The sequence below is a fragment of the Pan paniscus genome, chromosome 10 (genome assembly GCF_029289425.2).
Source record: "Pan paniscus chromosome 10, NHGRI_mPanPan1-v2.0_pri, whole genome shotgun sequence".
NCBI classification, from domain to species: Eukaryota; Metazoa; Chordata; class Mammalia; order Primates; family Hominidae; genus Pan; species Pan paniscus.
Genome location: NC_073259.2, coordinates 32103916 through 32131022, shown reverse-complemented (window position 1 = coordinate 32131022; position 27107 = coordinate 32103916). Strand labels below are relative to the sequence as shown.

At 37.5% G+C, this 27107-nt stretch overlaps 1 protein-coding gene and 1 pseudogene across 3 annotated transcripts in view; both read right to left on the bottom strand.

Moving 5' to 3' along the window:
• The window catches only part of TAFA2 (TAFA chemokine like family member 2), a 546816-nt gene that overhangs the window by 506141 nt on the left and 13568 nt on the right, over positions 1-27107 (bottom strand). The window lies entirely within an intron of this gene.
• LOC129393597 (Krueppel-like factor 17) lies at positions 7263-20032 on the bottom strand (annotated as a pseudogene).

Here is a 27107-nt window from a genome sequence, read left to right as displayed (position 1 = left end):
ATGAAGTTATTCGATAATAATCAAAAGTTAATTTTAATAGAAAATTCCAAGCCTTGTTGACTTGAAACTTTGAAATTGGGTGTTTGTTATAAAAGAAACTTATTTTCTAAAGAAAAGTTTGTTCACTTAAAGTTGTAAGCACTATTTGTCATAAGGGGTTGAATTTGCTCACCAAATTTACAATTAAATCACTGACTATATAACCTAACTGCTTTTAATATAAATCACTCACCCAGTACATAAAAACTGTGCCTCCTTCTATTAAGTTATAACTATATCTGCAAGTGTTCCTCTTTCAATAGATTGTTAAAGTAAAGAAATGATTCTAACACATTCATTACTTTTAAAACACAACACAAAATCTCATTCTTTTGCAGAAAATACTCAACAAGCTCAGCTGTAGATATGAATTATTTTTAAACCCAGTGATCAGCAGATCAAAGAGAATATAAGATGAAAACTGAAAATACCTAGTACATTTTGGGAAGTGGAAAAATCTAGAAGAAAGTTATGGAGCATTTTTAAACAACTAAATCATTGAAATGTTACCAAAAATAAAACAACTGCTCAGATGCAATTGTTTTATTTAATAAAGGCAAAACCTCACTAGAGGCAGAAACAAGCCACCAAATTTAAAAAACCTAATGAAGTTAGAACTAGAACAAAGTAAAAGTTAAATGAAAGAAATGGAAACAATAAACTCAAAGGAAAAATCATTTTAAAAACTAATCATTACTTTAAAAATATTACAAAATTAAACCCACTTACTAAAAAGGAAAAAACTACAAATTAATAAAATGAGAAATAAAATATAAAAACCAAGATAAAAAATTTTTTAAAATATCTAAAACAATAATGAGATACCACTACACACCTGTAAGAATGGTCAAAATCAAAACATTACAACCCCAAATCCTGGTGATGATATAGAGCAACAGGAACTGTCACTCACTGCTGGTAGTAATGCAAAATAGTACAGCCATTTTGGGAGACAGTTTTGCAGTTTCTTACAAAATTAATTGTGGATGCATGTCATCATATATTTGTCAAAACCCACAAAATATATAACATCAAGGGTGGATCCTAATAATAACTGTGGACATTGAGTGATAATGATGCATCAATGTAAGTTCGTTGACTGTAACAAATGTACCACTCTGGTGGGAGATGTTGATAGTGGTGGAGAGTATGCGTGTGTGTAGGCAGTGGCATATGGGATCTCTCTGTACTTTCCACTCAACCTTGCTATTAATCTAAAACTGCTAAAAAAAAAAAAATAGTCTATTTAGAGAGAAAGAAGAGAACAAAGGAAGGAAGAGCGAAAAGAAAGAAGGGAAGGGGGCCGGGCGCGGTGGCTCACGCCTGTAATACCAGCACTTTGGTGAGGCCGAGGCGGGCGGATCACGAGGTCAGGAGATCGAGACCGTCCTCGCTAACACGGTGAAACCCCATCTCTACTAAAAAATAGAAAAAATTAGCCGGGCATGGTAGCGGGTGCCTGTAGTCCCAGCTAGGGAGGCTGAGGCAGGAGAATGGCATGAACCCGGGAGGCGGAGCTTGCAGTGAGCCAAGTTTGTGCCACTGCACTCCAGCCTGAGTGACTGGAGCGAGACTCCGTCTAAAAAAAGAAACAAAAACAAAAACAAAAACAAAACACAAGGGAAGGGAAGGGAAAGGAAGGGAAAGGTAAGGGAGGGGAGGGGGGAAGGAAGGAGGGAAGGAAGGAAGGGGGGAAGGAAGGAAGGAAGGAAATTTGAAAGAAAAGAAACAAAAATATTCACCAAAATACCCATCTCCAAGTAGCTAGATGTACAGGTCATTTTTGTATTCTTTGATATTCATTGTTCAAAAACATTGAAAATATTAGACCAACCAACTGATTTAGTAGGCATCTAGGTTGGTAACAGATACTAAGACTTATTACTGGGCTATGATAACTAAGACTATTAGTTCAGGGAAACTAATAGTCTAAGTGCTATTAGTTCAGGGAAAAACAAATAGATCAATGACTCAGGATAGATAACTCAGAAAGATCTATTCATATATGAATACTTAATATATGACAGCAGTGGCACAAAAGATTGGTGGTTTTTAGCAAATGGGTGTGGGATAATTGGGAAAAATAAAATTGGACCCTAACCTCTCATTGATTCATGAGAATCAATTCCAGGAGGATCAGAGAAGTAAATATAAAGACAAAAATGATAAAGATTTTAGAAAATAGAATTGGAGGATATTTTTATGACCCTAGAGAAGGAAATCATTTTTAAATAAGATGCAAAAAGCTCTGACCATCAAGTTAAGATTGAAAAAAATCTAGTACATTAAGGTAAAGAATTTATGTTCACCAAATAACAACATAAAAGGGTGATAAGAGAAAGCTTAAAGAGAGGGGAGAATATATTTTTAACATGCAACTACAAAGTGCTAGTATTCAAACTCTTAGAAATCAGTAAGTTGGAGAAAAGAAATTGCCAGAGTAGAGATTTCTAAACCATGTAAAGCAAACAGTCCAAGAAGATGGGAGTGGACCTGAAAAAAAGTGAGATTAAAACAAGCAATGTTCATTTTAGGAAGTCGGTCTGTTTCTGTGACAGAGGGGTGAAGAGAGACATTGCATTGTAAGAACCCTCACAGATGCCTACCTGTGCCTATATGCCTACAGAGAAGCAAAGGTATAATAAACACACACACACATACATCTGGAGTCATAGGGAAATTTCACCTCACTTCAACACAGCTCTGGCTCATTCTCAGTATAAGCCACCTACATGTACCTTGTCCAGGAAAAACTTACCTCCCTCAAAATGAGTAATCAAGAAAGAACCAGTGCAGGATCTAATCAAAGAAACCACCAGAGAAAATTAATAGGGAGAGCTTAGTGATAGACTTTTTTAAAACTTTCTTCAAAAAATACTGCTGAAGTGTAAGTGAAAATGGTGGCCCACACATTTTACCATGAAATCAACATAAATATTCAAGGATATTATTTATTAGTAGTAGTAGTAGTAGAAGTAGTAGTATTTTGAGACGGAGTCTTGCTCTGTCGCCCAGGCTGGAGTGCCGTGGCGCGATCTCGGCTCAGTGCAAGCTCCACCTCCTGGGTTCATGCCATTCTCCTGCCTCAGTCTCACGAGTAGCTGGGACTACAGGTGCCCGCCACCACGCCCAGCTGATTTTTTTTTTTTGTATTTTTAGTAGAGATGGGGTTTCACCATGTTAGCCAGGATGGTCTCGATCTCCTGATCTCGTGATCCGCCCGCCTGGGCCTCCCAAAGTGCTGGGATTACAGGCGTGAGCCATTGTGCCTGGCCTCAAGGATATTATTTTTGCTCCATGAACTGAAAACAAAGAAATGCAATGTCTTCATGTACACACACAGCAACCAATTAAAAGATACTAAGAAAAGATCTTATGACAATTTTTAAAAAGATAAAACACCTGAGAATATACTAAACAAAATGTAAGCAAAATCTATATAAAGACAATTTTAAAATGATATTAAAGGACAAAAAAGAAGACAAATGAAGCAGGAAACCATGTTCTTGATTAGAAAGACTCAGCTGTATTAAAATATAAAGTTTTCTTAAATTAATCTATAAATTTAATGCAATCTTTTTAATTAGGCAAGCTGATTCTAAGTTTGATACATAAAAAAGTAAGTAATATATGATCAAATGATTTATTTTGAGACAGGGTCTCACTTTGTCACCCAGGCTGGAATGGTGCAGTCGCATGATCATGGTTCAGCTCACTGAAGCCTATACTTCTTGGGCTCAAATGATCCTCCCACCTCAGCCTCTCAAGAAGCTGGGACCACAAGCATGCGCCAACCATCCCTGGCTAATATTTTGTGTGTGTGGAGATGAGGTCTCCGTATGTTGTCTAGGCTGGCCTAAAACTCCTGGGCTCAAGCAATCCCCTCACCTCGGCCTCCCAAATGAAGTGATTTTTGACAACAGTGCCAAGACCATTCAATCAGATAGGACAGTCTTTTCAATAAATGATGCTGAAAAAAACTGGATACAAATATGCAAAAAAAACGAAGTTGGATCTTTACCCAACACCACATACAAAAATCAACTCAAAAATAGATTAAGACCTAAATGCAAGTGCTAAAACTACAAAATTTGTGATTAAGACCTAAATGTAAGGGCTAAAACTACAAAATTTGTAGTGGAAAAAAAGGGAAACATTTCATGATATTGGATTTGGCAATGATTTCTTGGATATGTCACCAAAAGCACAGGAAACAATAAAAAATAGATAAGTTGGACTTTATCAAGTTTTTAAATTTTGTGCATCAAAAAACACTATCAACATAGTGTAAAGGAAACATAAGATAGTATGATTGCTTTGGAAATTAGTATACTGGGTCCTCAAAAAGATAAAAGAAACATATAATTACCATATGATCCAGCAATTCTACTTCTGAGTATATATCCAAAATCATTGAAAGGAGGGACTTGAATAGATATTTTTACACCTATAATCTTATTATTCACAATAGCCAAATAGTGGAAGCAACTCAGGTATCCATCAATGGATGAATGAATAAACAAAATGTGTTTTATATGTGCATACACACACACACACACACACACACACACAACAGAATATTATTCAGCCTTAAAAAGGAAGGAAATTCTGACACATGCTAAAACATGGAGGAGGTTTTAGGACATTATGTGAAGTCCATACAAATGCTTCATAAGCATACGCATTTGTATGATTCCACCTATATGACGTACCATGTTAGATGTCTTGGTGTATTTAGGCTGCCACAGCAAAATACCATAATCTGGGTGGCTTATCAATAATAGAAATTTATTTCTTACAGTTCTGGAGGCTGAGAAATCCAAGATCATGGTGCCAGTAAATTCTGAGTCTGGTGAGTGCCCACTTTCTGCTTCATAGGTGGCTGTCTTCTCACTGTGTCCTTACATGATGGAAGGGGCCAGGGAGCTCTCTGAGGTCTCTTAATAGGGGCACTAATCTTATTCATGAGGGCTTCACTCTCATTCGGGAGGTAATTATACCTCCCAAATGCCTCACCCCCTAATACCATCACACTGAGCATTAAAACTTAACATACGAATTTTGGGGTGACACAAAAATTTAGACCATAGCACTGCAGTATTAAAATTCATAGACACAAAAAATAAAATGGTTGCCAGAGGCTGGGGAAAGGGAGGGATGGGGAGTTATTGTTTAATGGGTTCAGACTTTCAGTTTGGGAAGATGAACAATGTCCTGGTAACAGGAATTGATGGTAACAGTGGTTGCACAATAATGAGTGTACTTAATGCCACTCAACTGTATACTTAAACATTGATAAAATAGTAAATTTTACGTTATTTACATTTTAGCAGATTTTTAAAATTAAAATTAAAAAATAAGTAATAGGCAATACATTTCTGAAAAAGAAGAGCATTAAAAAGGGCTTAGTTCCACACACCTGTAATCCCAGCTACTCAGGAGGCAGAGGCAGGAGAATCGCTTGAACCCAGGAGGCGGAGGTTACAGTGAGCTGAGATCACACCACTGCACTCCAGCCTGGGCAACAGAGTGAGACTCCGTCTCATAAAAAAATTTAAAAAAAAAAGTTGGTGGGGATGGTGGCGGGCTTAGTTTAATCAATTAATTAAGACAATGTGGTACTAGCACAATATTAGACAAACAGCTGGAAGAAATGAACTAGAATGTCCAGAAATTGATCAAATATAATGAGAATTTAGTTGCTTCAAGTCAGTAGAGAATGACTACTTTAGCAAATGGTGTTGGGACAATAATTATCCCTCCAGGAAATAATGAAATTGGATACACACTTTCCACCTTATAACAATAAAAATTCCAGACTGATCAGACTCAAATGTAAATAAATCATAAAGAAGCTATAAGAAATCATGTGAGAAAAACTGTTATAATCTTAAAATCAGAAAAGCCTTTCTAAGTGTGCTTCTAAACTGAAAAGCCGTAAAAGAAAGCACTGATTAATTTTACTACAAATTAATTTTTTAAATACATGAAAAAAACCCACCAAAGTTAAAAACTGGAGAAAGCTATTGCAACATACAAATAAATGCTTAATTTTCCTTATATAGTAAAGATTCCTCCAAATCAATATTAAAGAAAAAAAAATGGAAAACAGAGAAACATCAAAGGAGACATTTTATAGAAAAGGACATACAAGTGACTCTTAGTCATATGAATAGATACACAAACTTTCTCACAAGAAAAGAAATATGTATAAAGATACCCCAAAGTATGAATTTTTACATGTAAGTTTGACAAGGATCAGAAAGTTTAATAACACATTCTTGGCAAAAGCATAGAGAAACAGGCAGTTTTATACATTGCTGATTGGTGTATAAATGGGTTTAAAATCTGTGGAGGGTAATTTGGCAATATTTATAAAAATTTCCAAAGTATGTGCATTTTGAGGCAGTACTCCCACATCTAGAAACTTACACTACAGATGGTCTCACATAACATGCACTCCATCCTCAAAGTGTTTAGGTTTTGCCCCTCAGGTTATACCCATTGCCTTCAAGAAGTTTTGTTTGTTGGCTCTTTCTAAGATGTTCATAGTGGTGTGCTCTCTTTACTTTCTCCAGTAAGTACCTTTGCTTAAATGCTGTTGTGTTTTAGGACTCCAGTCTTGGTCTATATCTTTCTCTTGATTACTCTTTTTTTTTTTTTCTGAGACGGAGTCTCGCTCTGTCGCCCAGGCTGGAGTGCAGTGGCGTGATCTCCGCTCACTGCAAGCTCCACCTCCTGGGTTCAAGCCATTCTCCCGCCTCTGCCTCCCCAGTAGCTGGGACTACAGGCACCCGCCACCATGCCTGGCTAATTTTGTTTTTGTATTTTTAGTAGAGACGGAGTTTCACTGCGTTAGCCAGGATGGTCTCGATCTCCTGACCTCATGATCCATCCTCCTTGGCCTCCCAAAGTGCTGGGATTACAGGCGTGAGCCACCGCACCCGGCCTTGATTACTCTTTTAAGCAATCTCATTCCATTCTCTGGGCCTTAACTACCATCAGTAGGTTAACCACCTCCAAATCTTTAATACTGATACCTATCTTGAGGCTTTTAAACCTGTGTGTAACTCAAGCCCTTCAAACCCTGAATATCTAAGAGAAAGTTTACCCCACTTTCCATCCTCCAAACACATTCTTCCTCTCATATTTCCAAAATCAACTAATGACTCTATTATTCACCAAGTTACCCAAGGCAAAAATATGGAAGTCATCTTTAGTAATTTATTCTTCTTTACTTTTCACTCACAATCAAATGGTGCCAGTTTTCCCTCGTAAACATTTCTCAAATCTGGCCCGTCCCCTGTAACCCTGCTACTGCTGCTTTAGTTCAGGCCCATCTTTTTTGGCCTGGCATATTGCAACAGCTAAACCACTTCTCCTCCTGTGTATAGCCTTGCTCTCATCAAGGTCACCAAAGCCTTGGTAGTCTATCTGAAACCCAGATTTCAATATGTGAACACCCTGCTTAAAATCCATCAGTGAATCCCCACTTCCTTCAGCCTGAAGCCTAGACTATGTATCATGACATAAGGTCTTCATAATCCATTCCCCTTTCCTTATCCTCACTTTATTTCTCGTTATTCCATACTTTGTACTTTGTGTTCTGGTGGTGTAGAATTTCTGGTAGTTTCTTCCTCAGATCACATTATTTCTTCCCTCTAACCTCTCTTACACTCTTACATTTCTTCTTGGCTAAGCCTTATTTATCTCTCAAGACAGAAGTCATTAATCATATCCCCCAAAAAGCCTGCTCTGAACTTCCTGGTCGGAGTAAGTATGCAGTCCTACTGTGTACAGTTACATATGCACTACACTCAAGTGTCTGGCTGATGGGACAAGCAGGGGCAGCAAACTCTCTGGCAGAAGGGTATTTGTCTTTTTTTGAGAAATAGCTCTGCAGATCTTTTGCCCATTTTAAAGTAAATTATTTGTTTCTTGCTATTGAGCTGAGTTTCTCATGCATTCTGGTTATTACTCCTTTGTTGGATAGATACCGAGCAATATTTCCTCCCATTCTGTAGGTTGTCTTTTCTCTTTGTGGATTATTTCCTTTCCTGCGTAGAAGATTTTAGCTTGATATAATAACATTTGTCTATTTGTGCTTTTGTTGCCTGTGCTTTTGAGGTCTTATCCAAAATGTCTTTGCCCAGACCAATGTCCTGAAGTGCTTCCCAAAGTTTTCTTCTCATAGTCTCAATCCTAGACTTAAGTATTTAATCCATTTTTATTTTATTTGTGTATATGGTGAGAGGGCTCAAGCTTCATTCTTCTGCTTATGGTTTGTAGTTTTCTCAGTATCATTTATTGAAGAGACTGCCCTTTCCCCAATGTACGTTCTTGGTGCCTTTTCCAAAAATGAGTTGGCTGTAAATGTGTGGATTTATTTCTTGATTCTCTCTTCTGTTCCATGGGTCTATGTATATGTTTTTATGTGGGTGCCATGTTGTTTTGGTTACTATGGCTTTGTAGTGTATGTATTTACTTTGTATATACACATACACATGTACATATACACGTGTGTACATACACACACACTTATCTCTGAAATAATTTTTTTAATTTTTAATTTTTTTATCGTTGGCCAAGTAGTAAACTTAGCACCTGATAGGTAGTTTTTCAACCCTTTCCCTCTTCCTCCCTCCCCACACTTGGAATCCTTTGTGTTTATTGTTCCCATCTATGTGTCTATGTGTACTGAATGTTTAGCTCCCACTTATAAGTGAGAACATGCAGTATTTGGCTTTGGCTTGGGTTGATTTCATGTCCTTGCTATTGTGAATAGTGCTGTGATAAATATATGAGTGCAGGTGTCTTTTTGGTAGAATGACTTATTTTCCTGTGGGTATATCCCTAGTAATGGAATTGCTGGATCAAATGGTATTTCAATTTCCAGTTCTTTGAGAAATCTCCAAACTGCTTTCCACAGAGGCTAAACTAATTTGCTTTCCCACCAACAGTGCATAAGCATTCCCTTTTCTCTGCAACCTCACCAACATCTGTTATTTTTTGACTTTTTTATAATAGCCATTCTGGCTAGTATAAGATAGTATCTCACTGTAGTTTTGATTTGCACCTCTCTGATTATAGTATATTTTGAACTCAAGTAGTGTGATATCTCCCACTTTATTTTTTAAGCTCAGGATTTTTTTGGTTATTCAGGATCATTTGTGCTACCATACAAATTTGAGAATTTTTTCTGTGAAGAATGTCATTGGTATTTTGATAGGAATTGCATTGAATCTGTAGAAAAATTTGGGTAGCATTGACATTTTAATGATATTAAGTCTTCTAATTAATGAGCATGGAATATCTTCTATATTTATACACCCTCTTCAACTTCTTTCATCAGTGTCTTAACAATTTTCCTTGTAGAGAACTTTCACTTCTCTGGTTACATTTACTCCTATGTATTATATATTTTTATATCTACTATAAATGGAATTATTCTTTTTTATTTCTTTTTCAGTTGGCTGTTGGCATATATAAATTCTACTGGTTTTTATATGTTGATTTTGCATCCTGCAACTTTACTAAATTCATTTATCAGTTCTAAGAATTCTTGGTGGTGTCTAGGTTTTTCTAAATATACTATTATGTCATCTGCAAACAAGGATAATTTGACTTCTTCCTTTCCTGTTTGGATGCCTTCAATTTATTTTTCTTGCCTAATTGCTCCCGTTAGGACTTCCAGTACTAGTACTACATTGAATAAAAGAGGTAAAAGCAGGCCTTTTTGTCTTTTTCCAGATCTAAAAGAATGGCTTTCAATTTTTCCCCATTCACTATAATGCTAGCTGTTTGTTTGTCATATGTGGCCTTTATGGTTTTGAGGTATGTCTTTTTTATAACCAGCTTGTTGAGGGTTTTTATCATAAAGGGATGTTGAATATTGTCAAACACTTTTTCATCATCTAATGAAATGATCATATGGTTTTTGTTCTTGATTCTGTTAAGGTAATGTAAATTTTTATTGATTTGCATATGTTGAACCATTCTTGTATTCCTGGGCTTCCCATCTAATCATTATCAATTTTCTTTTTAATGTGCTATTGTATTTGGTTGCTAGTATTTTGTTCAGGATTTCTACATCTATGTCCATCAGGAACACTTGCCTGTATTTTCTTTTTTTTTTATTGTGTCTGTCTAGTTTTAATGTCAAGGTAATTCAAGGTTTGTAGAATTAATTTGGAAATATTCCTTCCTCTTCAATTTTTTGGAATAGTTTAGGTAAAATTGTATTAGTTCTTTTTTAAATGTTTGGTAGAATTTAGAAGTGAAGTCATCGTGTCCTGGATTGTTGTTGTTGTTGTTGTTGTTGTTGTTGTTGTTGTTGTTGGGAGACTTTTAAATTATTGCTTTGATTTCATTATTCATTACTGGTGAGTTCTGGTTTTCTATTTCTTCATGGTTCAATGTTAGTAGGTTATATGTGTCCATAAATTTTTCCATTCCTTCAAGTTTTCCAATCTGTTGGCATATAGGTGTTCATAATAGTCTTTAATGATCCTTTGCATTTCTGTGGCTATGTGGTTATGTTCCCCTTTTCATTTCTGATTTTATTTATTTGGGTCTACTTTTTTTTCTTAGTCTAGCTAAGGTTATGTTGGTTTTGTTTATCTTTTTTTAAAAACTAACTTTTAATTGATCTTTTTATTGGTATCAATTGTATTTATTTCTTCTCTGATCTTTGTTATTTCTTTCATTCTACTAATTTTTAGTTTGGCATATTCTTGCTTTTCTTATGATCCTTGTGATGCATCATTAGGTTGGTTATCTGAAATCGTTCTATGTTTTTGATGTAAGCATTTATTGCTACAAACTTCCCTCTTAGTACTGCTTTTACTAGATCCCATAGAATTGGGTATGTTGTGTTTTCATTTTCATCTGTTTCAAGAAATTTTTGAATTTTCTCTCTAATTTCTTCATCAACCCCTTGATCATTCAGGAGGATGTTGTTTTATTTCCATGATTTCTATGGTTTTCAAAGTTCCTCTTGTTATTAATTTCTAGTCTTATTCCATTGTGGTCAGAAAAGATATTTGATATTATTTAGACTGTTTTGAATTTGTTGAGGCTTGTTTTGTGGCCTAGCATAAGGTCTATTCTAAAGAATGTTTTTGGGTTTTGGTTTTTGTTTGTTTGTTTGTTTGTTTTTGATATAGGGTCTCACCCTGTCACCCAGGCTGGAGTGCAGTGACACAATCATGACTTAGTGTAACTTCAGCCTCTAGGGCTCACATGATATTCTTGCTTCAGCCTCTCAACTAACAGAGACCACAGTGTGTACCACTATGTCTGACTAATTTTTTATCTTTCGTAGAGATGAGGTATCACTATGTTACACAGGCTGGTCTTGAACTCCTGGGCTCAAGCAATCCTCCTTCCTTGGCCTCCCAAAGTGCTGGGATTATAGGCATGAGCTACCACACCCAGCCAAGAATGTTTAATATGCCAATGAGAAAAATACGTATTCTGCAACAGTTGGATAAAATTATCTGTAAATGTCATTTATGTCCATTTGATCCACAGTGTAGTTTAACTCTGATGTTTCTGTATTTATTTTTGGTCTGGATGATCTATTACTAAGAGCTGGGTGTTGAAGTCCCGTACTATTACTGTATTGCAGTCCATCTCTCCCTTTATATCTATTAATGTTTGCTTTATATATTTGCTTTATATATTTATATGTTTGCTTTATATATTCTATAATGTTTGCTCTATATTGTTTGCTCCAATGTTGTGTGCATATAGATTCACAATTATTATATACTCTTGGCCTCTTTATCATTAAATAATGACCTTGTCTCTTTTTACAGTCTTTAACTTGAAGTTTCTTTTATCTGATATAAATATAGCTACTTGTACTCTTTTTGGTTTTCCATTTGTGTGAAATATCTTTTTCCATTTCTTCACTTTCTACATCTTTTTGGTAAAGTGAGTTTCACGTAGGCAGCATATAGTTACGTTTTGATTTCTATCCATTCAGCCACTGTCTTTTAATCAGAGAATTGAGTCTGTTTACATTCAGTGTTATTATTGATAGGTAAAGACTTACTACTGCCATTTTGTTACATGTTTTTTGTTTTTTTAACAAAATTTTCCAAATTTTATTAAGACTATAAAGATTTAGATTGAAAAAGTTCAATGAATCACAAGCAGAATAAATTTAAGTTTAAAACCAAACAAAACCAATCGCTATACTTAAGAACAGATACGTTATGTGGTAAAAACAATAAATAGCTAAGGCAAGATTAATCAAAATTCAGTATAGTGGTTACCTCTGCAGAGAAGGCTGGGGAACTCAAAGCTTTAAATGTATTAGTACATTATTTTTCCTTCTTTTCTTTTAATTTTATTTTTTACAGAGACAAGGTCTTGCTGGTCTCAAACTCCTGGCCTCAAGTTATCCTCCACCTTGGCATCCCAAAGATTACAGGCCTGATCTTAGGGGTAAATAAGTATTTTTATTAGTTTTCTTTTTTCCTTTTTTCTTTGACCTTCCCAATGTGAGTGCACTTATTATTAAATTGGATATATACAAAATATTTCTTGCAGGTGTGATAGACATCACAATAAATGGAAAATTAATGAAGTTCATCATTCTTCTTCTGTGTTACTTATAACACAAGCCAGAAACCTGGAAGTCACCCTTGACCTCCCCTCACCTACCAAAAATCCAGTTAACTGTCACTTTCCTACTTCTCCTTACCTCCACTCTCACACCCTGGCCAAAGCCACCTTGACTCTCTCCTGAAATACTGATATGTCCCTTTCTCTCCGTTACACCCTCACTCTAATCTAATCTCCACATTGCAGCCAAAGAAAACACTTTCAGCCTTATCTCTCCATCTTGAATCTATCTCACCATCCCCTTTACTATCAGAAGCAAGAGTGACAAGTAAATTTCCCAAGACATCTCATAGCCACGAAATGGCAGAGGCAGGATTCAAAATCTACTAGAGAGTCCACATGTCTTTGTTTGTTTGTTCTGAGATGGAGTCTCACTCAGTCACCCAGGCTGGAGTGCAATGGCACAATCTCAGCTCACTGCAACCTGTCTCCCAGGTTCAAGCAATTTTCCCATCTCAGCCTCCCGAGTAGCTGGGATTACAGGCACCCACCATCATGCCCGGCTAATTTTTGTATTTTTAGTAGAGATAGGGTTTCACCATGATGGCCAGGCTGGTCTTGAACTCCTGATCTCAGGTGATCCACCCGCCTCAGCCTCCCAAAGTGCTGAGATTACAGGCATGAGCCACCACACGCAGCTGAGTCCACGTCTTATCCACCCACTGTCCTACTTTGGGTGATACTAGGAAAGACTTAGCCACTGCCTAGCACAGGGCCATCTCTGGATAAAGACTTATTTCTCCTCCAATCACCACCCCACCTCCTTTCATCTGCCGTTAGCTCCTAGTTTTCCTTAAATATGACTTCAAATCACAACTTCCAAGAAATGCCTTTCTAACCCCCTTACCCAATTGCAAGTCCTCACTATTTGTCCTCCCAGCAATTTGTGCATCTCTCTTTTTTTTTTTTTTTTTTTTTGAGATACAGCCTCATTCTGTCACTCAGGCTGGAGTGCAGTTGTGCCATCCTGGCTCACTACAACCTCCGCCTCCCACGTTCAAGTGATTATCCTTCCTCAGCCTCCTGAGTAGGTGGGACTACAGGTGTGTGCCAACATGCCCGGCTAATTTTTGTACTTTTTGTAGAGATGGGGTTTCACCATGTTGGCCAGGCTGGACTCTAACTTCTAACCTCAAGTGATCTGCCCACCTCAGCCTCCCAAAGTGCTAGGATTACAGGTGTGAGCCACTGTGTTCAGCCCACTTTGTGCATTTCTAGTAACATACCTCCTCCACTAGATTGTGACCTCCACAAGAGCAGGAGCCTGTTTTGCCCACCATTGGAATGCACTTCATACATCCTTGATCACTCTGATCCTCTCCACGTCCATTTCTTAGTGAAAGTGCTAGATCATCAACCAGACCTCTCGTCTTACATAACAAGCAATCTGGTCTGCTGACCCTACCCACGAGGCTGTGTGTGAGTCAGGTGGGCTGGGGAACAGAGACCAGCCCTGGCCCAGTGAACCTGAGATGGCCTGCTCCATGGAAGGGATCTGGTGCCCTGGTAAAAATGAAAGATTCTTTGAGTATCCAAGACCTCAATCCCTGGGGCTAGTGAATGGGTCAAAAATGAGCCCGTTCTGCTCCTGTTCTTTTAATCATGTCCACTCCCCTCACTTGGGAGCTTGGATGGAGGGCACCTGGATGTCCATCCCAGGTATACTGGGGCCACTAGTAACACAGACCGAGGCAGCAAAGCAGGACAGGGTCAGGGTGGGGGTGGGAGAGCAGGGCAGACACAGCCAAGGCTGTGGGCTTCTCTAGAGGCCCAGATAAGCTTGAGCCTGTAGAGGACCAGCTTATCTCCTTGGCAGCACTGGGCACATTCAGAAATTTTGTCTATGATCTTTCTGCTCTGCAGAGGCAGGGTGCCTTCATACACCTCTGAATCCTTACTGTCCATGCCATAGTTTTCAGAAGATAGAGACATGTCCAATGGTGTATGTCCAAGAAATGGGAGATGCAGCTAGCCGCCATGAGTCCTTTGGATCTGACTGAGGCACCTCCTTGAGAAGTCTTTCTTCCCTGACACATTCTTTAGTTATCTCCATGCTCCTCGCCATGGGTCCCCACAGCCTTGGTGCTCTCAGTATTGTAGGCTCAAAAAACATTTGCTGAATGAATATAGAACTTGAAGACTGCCTCTCCTCTGAGCAGTTGCCAGGTCCAGTGTTCTCTGCCTAGAATCCTCTTCCTTCATTCACCTAAGGACCAAGAACAGAACCGTCCTGCTGTCCATTGTTGGCCCGGGGGTCTGAGGGTCCTGGCCAATGAGTCTTCTGGTGTTGCTTGAGATGGTCAGACCTCATGAACTCTTGGCTGCACTGATCACATGTATATGGTCAATGTCTAGTGTGTACCCACGTATGTCATCTACGCTCATTAGAATGGAAAAAAGACCATAAACACCTTTCCCGTTGCACAAATAGGGCCTCTCACCCATGTGCTTGCACTGGTGGCTAACAAGGTGGGAGCGTTTGGTATAAGCTTTTCCGCAGTTCTCGTAGTTGCAGCAGTAAGGCCTTGCCTCTGAGGAGCCCCCTCTACCAGTCCTTTCCTGAGGCCTGGAGTTCTGCTCTGCTGTCTGTGGAGTAGGTCTGGGCTGCTCCGGTAGGAATGGGCCTGCTTGGGAGTCTGGCTGACTTACGAGAGTCCTGAGATCCTAAAACCAGCAATGACTGGGACTCAGCTCGGGGCATCCCATGATCATGGGCATCTTGTGGGGGCAACATCTGAGCCATGGAGGGGGCATAGCCTGGGCCTCAGTGGAAGGCATGGTCGAGGCCAACAATGTTTCATCAGAAGGTACTGTCGAGAGGCCAGGGTAAGGCATTGTAGGGTCCCCAATATGAGACATCACTGGAATTCCAGTGGAAGCTGAGACTGGCAGCCTGAAGGCCCTGGCCACCTTTGGAGTACTGGGCTCTCCTACAGGCATTATCTGGGGCCCAATGAAAATCATCATCTCTTGCTGAGGGGGAGACACTCCCTGACAGTAAATCATCCGGAAAGGAGTGGAAGTCGCTTAGGGGCAGTAGCTCACACCATGCTCAGGCAGTGGCATACTGAACTGTGGTCCCCCTTCATCCACAATCTTCCCTGATGCCTCTACAGACAACAAGGGGGCCCTCGGCATCTCTGTCCTGTGAGGAAAGTGCTGAATGCTTGGTAGGCCATGGTTCCAAGAGGTGTGCACTCCAGAGCTTCCAGAAGATGAGTCATGTTCAAGATGGGTGCTGAGTTCTACTTATCCTGGGCAGCCTGGTGCGCCACCTGCCACTGGCTCAGCTTCCCAGCTTCCTGCTCCTTCTCAGCCTGTGGTTGGCTGTACATGAAGACTAGGTGGTGTCTAGACTCTCTGCTGAACAGACAGGGAGCAACCCACCACGGCATCGCAGGTGGTTATCGGGACATTGCCCCTGGTTGTTTTGTAACTCCTTTCTTCCTTTATTCCTTTGTTACTGTCTTCCTCAGTGGTTAAATGAGTTTCTCATTTAATGGTAATATGTTTAAATTTGTTGCTTTTTATTTTTAGTGGATCTATTTTAGGTTTTTGGAGGAAGGTTTGCTTGCTTGTTTTTGTTTTTTAGAGATGGGGTCTCATTGTGTCACCCAGGCTGGACCCTTGGGCTCCAGAGATCCTTCCACCTTAGCCTCCTGAGTAGCTGGGACTACGGGTTCATGGCACTGCACCCAGCCTATTATAGATTTTTGCTTTGTTATTACCATAAGGCTTTCCAAAAAATGTCTTATAGACATGGCAAGTTATTTTAAATAGATGACAACTTCTATCGCAAAGAAAATTAAAAAAAAAAACAAATGAAGGAAAACCTAAAAGTCTCTACACTTTAACTTAATTCCCCCACTGATACATTTTGACTTTTTGTTGTCTCAATTATATCTTTTTATACTTCCTATCTTTTAACAGATTTCTGCAGTTATTATTTTTGATAGATTTGTCCTTTAGTCCATACTAGAGATATGAAGGATTGTATACCATAATTACAGTACTGGAATATTCTGAATTTATGTGTGTATTTACTTTACCAGCGAGTTTATGCCTTCAAACGTTTTTTTTCTTTTTTTTTCTTTTTTTTTTTTTGAGCCAGTCTCACTCTGTCACCCAGGCTGGAGTGCAATGGCGCGATCTCGGCTCACTGCAAGCTCCACCTCCCGGGTTCACACCATTCTCCTGCCTCAGCCTCCCCAGTAGCTGGGACTACAGGTGCCTGCCACCATGCCTGGCTAATTTTTTTGTATTATTAGTAGAGACGGGGTTTCACCGTGTAAGCCAAGATGGTCTCCATCTTCTGACCTCGTGATCTATCCACCTCAGCCTCCCAAAGTGCTGGGATTACAGGCGTGAGCCACCGCACCCAGCCCAAATGTTTTCTTTTTGCATGTTAGTGTCCTTTTCCTTCAGATTGAAGAACTCCCTTCAGCATTTCTTGTAAGACAGGTGTAGCAATGATGAATTTCCTCAGCTTTTGGTTGTCTGGGAAGACTTTATCTCTGCTTTATGTTTGAAGGAAAGCTTTGTTAGGTACAGTATTCTTGTTGGATAATTTTTTCCCTTGACCGAATGTCATCCAACTTCCTCCTGGCAAGTTGTTTTCCACTGAGAAATCTGCTGTTAGATGAAAATGAGCTCCTTTATTTGTTATTTGCTTCTTTTTTCTCACTACTTTTAGAATCCCATCTTTGTTCTTGACTTTTGAGAGTTTATTATACGCCTTGAGGTAGTCTTATTTGGGTTGAATCTGTTTGGTGATATCTGACCTTCCTGTACCTGAATATCAATATCTTTCTCTAGGTTTGGAAAGTTTTTGGTTATTATTTTGTTGAATAGTCATTCTACCCCTTGCTCTTTCTCAACTCTTCCTTGAACACCAATGACTCTTATATTTTCTCTTTTGAGTTTATTTTCTATATCTTGCAGGCATTCTGTATTCCTTTTTATTCTTTTTTCTTTTTTGAATGTGCATATTCTAATAGCCTGTCTTTTAGCTCACTAATTCTTTTTTCACATGATCCATTCTGTTTGCCGGGCGCGGTGGCTCACGCCTGTAATCCCAGCACTTTGGGAGGCCAAGGCGGGCAGATCACGAGGTCAGGAGATCGTAGATCCATTCTGTTGAGAGCTTCTAATGCATTTTTCAGTTTAACAAACGTATTTCTCTGTTCCAGATTTCTGTTTGACTTTTTTAATTATTTTAATCTCTTTGTTAAATTTATCTAGTCAATTTATATATTGCTTTGCTGTGTTATCTTGGAATTCACTGAGTTTCCTTAGAACTGCTTTTTGATTTCTTGATCTGGGAGCTTACTATTACCATGTCATTAGAATTGGTTCCGGGTTTCTTGCTTTGTCCATTTGGAGATGTCATGATTCCCTGTTTGTTGTTGTTTCTTATAAACATACATGTGTTGCTTCACTTTGAATAATTTATTCTAGTCTTTGCTATCTGGCTTGTTTTCAACTTTCTAGGATATGTTTACCTAGAGATTCTTTGCAGTTGCCTGTAAGTGCCCTTAATCCTAGATTGCTGCTTCCTTTTTGGCATTAGATGGTGCATTAAGCCCCAGTTTGCTTCAGCTCTTGAAATCATTCAGAGCACTTCCCAACCCAGATTAGGGGTTACAAGGTCCCAAAGGGGATACCCTGATTGTGTGGGAAGGTTGGCTAGGAGTTCATGCACAGAAGACCAATGGAGGGTGCATCCTACATCTTGGTGTTGCTGAACAGCCAATCTGCTTTTACGTCTCTGGCTGAGATAAAGAGCAGAGTTTCATGAGCTGGGGTCTCCAGTCCTGCCTCTGTTCTTTGTTGCTAGCTAGACTCAGGAGTTTTTCTCCCTATAGGCATTTGCAATGCTTCCCATGAAATAAAGCAGGAATGGTTTTCCTGCAAGGGAACCCAGGATGGTGGGAAAATTGGCTGTCTCCCTTGATGTCACTTTTTATAATGTGGAAACAACGGGTTTCCACATGGCATCTGGCAGATTGAAGGAGGGGCTTGATGGGTAGAAAAGTCCATTTCTCTTATTGTCTTCTCAGAGTTTCTCAGTGCTTTGTGGTCCTAGGGGTCATCTCAGCCCCAAATTTAAATTCTAGGATACTGCTGGTTATAATCTTGGCACTAGATATTTGTTTTCAATTTTCCGTGGGGAAGAGTGAAGCCAGATTGCTTCCACTTCACATTTTGGTTACATCACTCAACAATAACCATTTGTTTTTGTGAGCACTTTCCATGTGCCAGGCACTGTGCTAAATATTTTACCTACATTATCTCATTTAATCCTCCCAACAGCTCTCTGAGTTAGGAACTATTATGTTCCTATTTTACAAATGACGAATCTGAGGCTTGGAGAGATAAGTAACTTGCCCAGAGTTAGACATTTTGATTCCACAATCCAAACCCTTAATACTCAGTAATTTTAATTGAAACTTTCAATTTATAAATCTGACCATCCCACAAGATTTAGAGCAGAAATTATACTTTATTAATCTTTTTAGCCCTGATAACTAGCATTGTCTGAAATATTCCAAGTACTTACTAAATATTTGTTGAACTAAACCTAATCTATAATGACTTGTATTTACAAGTTATCAGCAGAACTACAGTATACAGTATTTGGATACGTAGGTATGTTTTCTGTATATTTATATATATCCTAAATGTGACTGATTATCCTTGGACTACTCTTGCTCTGACACTGCAGCTTCCTCTAAGCCAATTATAATCCATCTTTGCAATTCCAGAAAACAAATGTCTGATTCCAAGACGCATTTATAAATATGCACGTTTTTATGAAACAGAAGAACAAAACTTTTTCCAAATTCCCTTTGAAGACTTTAGATCTTTTCACAGAATTTCTCTTTCCACAGAAGCCAGCCTTTCACTCCCTTTTTTCCCTCTGTGCCAATTTCAGTTATTTCTACCTCCAGAGTTTTCTCCCTGACTGTTCAATCTATAGTGAAGATAAATTTAGCTCTTTAGGTTTATTCCATTTCTATCTGCAATGGGCTGATTATATTTTCTAAAGGTGACCACCACAATAAATCTCATACCACAAGCCCACCTCTTAAGTGCTATTCATTCTTGGTTCACATCTTTTTCTTGATGTATTCTTCCTAAGTAATTCCACCTTATCTCTGTATTTTAACTACCACTAGTATGCTAATGGCCCCTGAATTATAAGCACTGATCCTCATCTTTAGACTTTTACACAAAACATGATAACACAAATCTCATTACAGAATGACAGTGATACTCCTCTCATCAATTAATAGCTCCTCTTTTTAGTTTTGGTGGACAATTGTGACTAGTTCAATCAAAAGAGTAGGGTAGGAGTGATGCTAAATGACTCCCAAGACCAGATCATAGAAATGATATGCACTTCTACCTTGTTTTCTTGGGATGCTCCCTCTTTTAACCTAGCCACCATGTTGTGAAAAAAGAAAAACAGCTGCTTGTAGAGGCCATGTGTAAGTGATCCATCTGACCAAGAACCCCAACTGAGGTCCTATGCAACAGCCAGTATTAACCATCAGATATGTGACCGAGTGAGTCTTCAAATGATTCCAATCTCCCACCATTGAGTTATACACCACCCCATCTGATGCTGCATGAAGCAGAAGTGAGCTGTCCCCACTGAGCCCTTTTCAAATTGAAGTTTCATGAGTTAAATGATTGTTGTTGTTTTAAGCCACTAACTTTCAAGTGGGTTGTTACACAGAAAAGATAACTAGAATAGTCAGCCAATGCTTCTCTCAACATTGCTAAAGATCTACTCTCCAAGAAGGAGAAAGAGTATAAAAAATGTTTCTAGTTATATATATTATATAACAAATATATATGTTGCATAATTATATATATTTATCGTACATAAATATATACTAAATATGTTATATAATGATAATAATAAAAACAAAACTGGGCCAGGCTCCGTGGCTCACACCTGTAATCCCAGCACTCTGGGAGGCCGATGTGGGTGGATCACCTGAGGTCAGGAGTTCAAGATCAGCCTGGCCAACATGGTGAAACCCTGTCTCTACTAAAAATACAAAAATTAGCTGGGCGTGATGGTGTGCACCTGTAATCCCAGCTACTCTGGAGGCTGAGGCAGGAGAATCTCTTAAACCCAGGAGGCGGAGATTGCAGTGAGCCGAGATAGCACTATGGTACTCCAGCCTGGGTGACAGAGCAAGACTCTGTCTCAGGGAAAAAAAAAAAAAAACTAACAATAATTAATTTACTGTATAGTAAACTTAATGTAGTTTATTGTATGGTTTATAATTGTAATGCTCACATATGCTTTTAAATTATTATAATGTATTATTTTTATTAATATTATCACTAAGTCCCAAGATAAAGCCCTTGGGAATCATGACAACTAGTCGAATGAATAGATTCCATTCAATTATTTTATTCAAATTTTGGCATCTACAATGGTTGACCAGAAAAATAGCATCCATTATAGAATACATCCAATAAAGCAGGGGTTCCCAACCCCCAGGCCACGGACCGGTAGCAGTCCATGGTCTGTTAGGAACCAGACTGAACAGCAGGAAGTGAGCAGTGGGCAAGTGAGAGAAGCTGAGGTCCACCTTCTGTCAGATTAGCGGCGGCATTAGATTCTCATAGTAGCAGGAACCATATTGTGAACAGTGCATGGGAGGGATCTAAGTTGCATGCCCCTTATGAGAATCTAATGCCTGATGATTTGAAGTGAAATAGTTTCATCCCAAAACTATTCTCCCACCCAAGTTTGTGGAAAAATTGTCCTCCAGGAAACCAGTCCCTGGTGCCAAAAAAGGTTGGGGACCACTGTTTTAAAGGCTTATCCTGTCTACTTTTGCAACATGTTATATAAACTCCTTGAGGAAGTATGTCTGATTTCAGTTTTGGTACCAACCAGCACCAAACACAGAACAGTAGAACTCATTTCTAGGCTCAGACACTCCCTTTGCAGCACATGAGGAGAGTTGCAGACCCAGAATCAAGGGTAGTTAAGCAAGCAGCAAAGATAGGAAATACTAGCAATTGTTATTTGGACTGTAACTATCCCTATTTTTCTTTTGATGCCATAAAACTAATTTTTCTTGGCTGCTAATCAAAGAAAAGCATGACCATTATAGCAGCCAAGCATTTCTCCAGGAGAGGCAAATGTAATTCTCAGATTCAAGAAGATTTTAGCTTGACCTCAACCTGAGTGGACTTACCAGGCAAATGATGGCTGACTCAGGCAGTCTGAATTTATAAGTACTATTGCATTTATTCGTTGCACTATAATTTCTTGTTTCCATTGTTGTGTAATATTTTAGCCAGTAAATAATACTTAATTGACTTCCTAATTATCAGGCATGGAGATCTAAGGTGGCTTTCATTTCAGAGTTGTTTTCTGACATAGGGACTTACAGATTGTAGGCTTGAATAAACCCTTGAAGATTTGTATGTTACCTACATTTGGAAATATTATAGCTAGCCAGACTTTTAATATTTTAAACTCTACATTCAAACATGAAAGAAAGAATCATTAAACCTGACCTGCCACTGAATATGACCTTATTATCACATCCTATAGACTTCTAATCTCAGTTTTCTTCATTAAAAACAAGCATCTCATCAAAATTCCATGCAACGAATATTTATTGAATACCCACTTACACAAGTCCCTGTGCTACATGCTTTAAGTGAGGTAAAAAAAGGATATTTTTAAAAATTTGAAGGTCACCAGGCATAGATGAAGATAGTTAAAAGAGTTCATACTGAGCAGTGAAAGCCTTCCCCTCTTTCCTCTCTTTAGCTTCAGAGAGCAGAAAAAAGGAAAATAAAGAGAATTCTAAGAATGATGACAAAGGAAATTACCAAGACAATAACAAACATCAAAGCAGAGAATGCAATTAATTCAGACTAGCAGAAGGTCAGACATGTCCAGTGTTGATGTTTCCAAAAAAGAAAATGGAACTGATAAATTATCTTAAAGTTTAGGACTAATGAAAATTACATTGAGACATATTTTATGAATATTTTGAAAGTATGAGAAAATTCTAGCCAAATTCAAAAAAACTAATAAATAAAAATTAAAAATCAAGCAATTATCAACTTAAAAAAAGAAAAAAGGAAAAATGAACAAGATAGAAGATAAAAGTATAGTTTAACACTTGGCTCAGCAGTGATAGATATTTGCATAGCCATAAGATGCAGACACAGAATAGAGATTTATTTGTTTATTAATTTTAGAGATGGGTCTCTGTCACCCATGCTGGACCACCACACTGGGTTGTTTTGAGATGAGGAGGTCTCACTGTGTTACCCAGGCTGGTCTTCAACTCTTGGCTTCATGTGATCCTCTCTAATAAGAAGTTAAGGTACAATTACATAGAAGAGTGACAGAAAGGAATGAGAAGATGTAGATAAGCTAAAGTTTTTATGTTCCCAAACAGGAAAACAACAGATGTCCATGACTGATAATCTAGAGATGGCAGTATGCACATATTATTTTTTAATGGAGATAAATATCTGATTAAGTTTTTAATAGTTGAAAAGTGGCAGCTTTGGCTGGGCATAGTCTATAAGGGTTAAAAAGCCAAGCTTCTTAGTTTGAGAAAATACAGTCCTTTGGGGTAAAACTAACATAGATGGAAGTATACATACCCTTGCAAACATAATCTATGAGTAATAGGAACTAACCAACTTTTAAAACTCCCATCAAAAACATTTTATTAACAAAAGCACCTTTTTTCAAACCCAGATTCATTTAAACATCCTTTGAAATGAGCCATTGACCTGAAAATTGGATAACAATGTGTGTTTTACCAAATTGTTTTGAAAACTATAGCCTAAATTATTAAGATTTTAAGCCAGTTATTTAGATTTTTTAAATATTAAGCTGTTCAATATGTTAAGAAAATGAAAATACCTGTAGTTATAAAAGATTTTCATGCTTTGAATAAGAAAGACCAGCTGGAAGCCAGTTTCTCATTACATATTTTTATATTGAGACCATGTTTGAATGTCAGGCTGCTCCAACTTACTAACCTTACTGATAAAAGAAGCATGGCAGGAAAATGCTTTAATACTTATGATGCTGAACCTGCAATGTAGCCCTAGCAAATTTGGCTTTAAGAGCTGCCTAATTACATATTTATAAATGCATGTTATGTATCTACTAGGCTGGAATGAAGCCCTATAGCCATTTCAGTTTATCAAGTAAATGAAGTAATTTTTAAAGAACATTATGCAGTTGATTACACAAAGCAACAATACATACTCATGACTATTTGTAAAGGCTACCACTTATGGACTGATTTTCTGTTTCATTGTGTGCTAAAATGCCAGGCACTTGAACCAGCAAAAACTAACTATATGCCAGAAAGCTGAGATGATGGCTCAGTAGCAATATTCTCTAATCACTACAGCTATTATTTAACATTCGCTGCACATTGGCAGCATTCTAATCGTTTTATAAAATGACCCTGCCCAGTGAATTTACAGTTAACATCAAACAAAGTTAAGACACAAAAATGTCATTGAACCATTACAACATCTGCTTTTTATTCCCTTCCAAGCTGTTTAACATTCTTTTTTGAGACAGGGTCTTGCTCTATCACCCAGACTGAAGGGCAGTGGTAGCATCATGGCTCACTGCAGCCTTGACCTCTCCAGCTCAAGCAATCCTGCCTTAGCCTCTCAAGTAACTGGGACTACTCTAGCTCCCGGGGCATGTGCCACCACACAGGGCTAATTTGTTTTGTCTTTTGTAGAAACAGAGTCTCACTATGTTGCCCAGGCTTGTCTCTAACTACTGGGTTTAAGCAGTCCTCCTGCCTTGGCTTCCCAAAGTGTTGGGATTACAAGTGTGAGCCACCATACCTGGCCTTTTTTTTTTTTCTATCAGGAATGTATTATATGCTCATTAAGAAAATTAAGAAAAACAAAGAAAACTAAAAAGAAAAAAAAATCATCCATAATCCATAGTCTATCATCTGAACTCAATCATTGTTATTTGGGGATGTTTCTTTTGTCTTTTTTTTTTCTATGCATAATGTTTTATTTGGGGTTTACGGAAGAACAAAGATAGATATATAAATCATGCCACATATATATTATAGTTATATACACACACATGCATTTTTTAATCTTTTCTATTTTGATAACACTGCATCAAGGCTTTTCCCATGTTATCATGCACTCTTTATGAAATAATTTTTAAGATGTGACAATTTATTGACCAAATATGCAACAGTTTATTAAACCATCCACAATGGTTTACTATTTGATTTACTTCCATTTTGCCAGAATAAATAATGCTCTAATCAGTATACTTGGGTATGTTTCCTTCTGGATACCTGAAGAAGTTTCACTACGGTAGATTCCAAGATGTAAAATTGCTGAGGCATGAGGTTGGAACATCTACAACTTTACTAAATACCAAATTGTCCCCCAAAGTAGTTTTTTTCTATTTATACTCCTATCAGCAGAGCATTAAAATTCTTATTGTTGCACATCCTCATTAACACTAGATAATGTCAAACTTTTTAAAAATTTGCCAAACTGATGGATGTGAAATGGTATCTCATTGCACTTTTATTTTGCCTTTTCATATTTACTAGTTTTGGTATGTTTATTGTCATTCAGGTCTCCTTTTTGGTAAATTTATCTATCTTTTGCCTATTTCTCTTTGTTTATTTTCTTATAATTTGTAGTAATTCCATTTTTTGTCAGTAATACTCACTTCAAATATCTTCTGCCACTCTGTGGTTTATCTTTAATGATATCTTACATTGTACAGAAGTTTTTCATTTCAGTATAGGCAAATTTGTCACTCTCTTACTTTAAGGTTGATATTTTATATCTTATAAAAGAAAGCTTTCCCTACTCAGAGTGTATATTTTTTTCTAAAAATTTTAAGTTGTTTTTACATCTGGAATGTAATTTGTGTTTGATATGAAATCAAAATTACATTTTATTTTTTCCTATGGATATCTAGTGTCTCAGCACCACATAATGAATAGTGCAACATTTCTCCATTGCTTTGTAATGGAACCTCTGTTATATTTCAATTTCCTCTATATGCATTTATCTAATTGCAAGCTCTCAATTTCTTCCCTTTGTCCATCCCTTACTAATACCACAATATTTTACTTAATAGATAATTGATATTTGTGCGATCTTATGTTCAACAAGCTTGCCAAGTACTTTTACATGTCTGCAGATTATCTTGAATTTCCACATGGACATTGACATATTGTCAATAAATAGACACAATTTTCCTCTTATCTCACAATTATGCTCTATTTTTATATTATTAATATTGTTTAGTATGACTTAGTTTTCTTGAGCAGTTTTGTTGAAATATATATACACACATTTTTCTATGTAATACATATAAATATATATTATACATAAATATATAAAATGTACATTTTATAGAATATACATTAAAATATTTTTATAAATATATAAAAATGTAGTTTTTATATATTTATATATTTTATTTATTTATAATACATATAGCTACATATATACATATTTATATATAAAGCAATATATATATGCCTTTTCAAAAGATCAGATTTGGGGTTTTTTGATTCTTATTTTAGTTTCTGTTTTCTATTTTATTAATTTCTGTAACTTATTCTGTTGTACTTTTCTCAACACCTTAAGATAAAATTTTAGCTTATTAGTTTTCATCTTTTCTTATATATATATATCTAAGACCTTAAATATCACTCTTGGTATTGTTTTAGCACCAAATTACTTGTATTGTTATTCCTTTTTTTTTTTTTTTTTTTTTTTTTTTTGAGACAGAGTCTCGCTCTGTCGCCCAGGCTGGAGTGCAGTGGTGCAATCTCAGCTCACTGCAAGCTCCGCCTCCCAGGTTCACACCATTCTCCTGCCTCAGCCTCCCGAGTAGCTGGGACTACATGCGCCCGCCACAACGCCCGGCTAATTTTTTGTATTTTTAGTAGAGACAGGGTTTCACCGTGTTAGCCAGGATGGTCTCGATCTCCTGACCTCGTGATCCGCCCGCCTGGGCCTCCCAAAGTGCTGGGATTACAGGCGTGAGCCACCGTGCCCGGCCAACTTTTATTGTTATTCCTTTCTATGTGCTATGTAATCTCTAACTATGATTTATTTTACCATGAACCATTTGGTTTAGTTTTCAAGGTGGTATTTACCACATGGACTGTTTTAGATTTGTTGAAATTTGCTTTATGATTGTACTACTCAATTTTTGTAAATATTTCATCATTATTTGAAATAATCTATATTCTTTAATTGGGCTGAAGAATCAATATATTATCATTAGATCAAGCTTGTTAATTATGTTGTCCTAATCTTCTGTATCTTTACTAATTTTTGCTTTATGAGTTTTTAAAACAGTTTGTCACTTTCTACTTGTAATTCTTTGTCTTTCTGCTTTA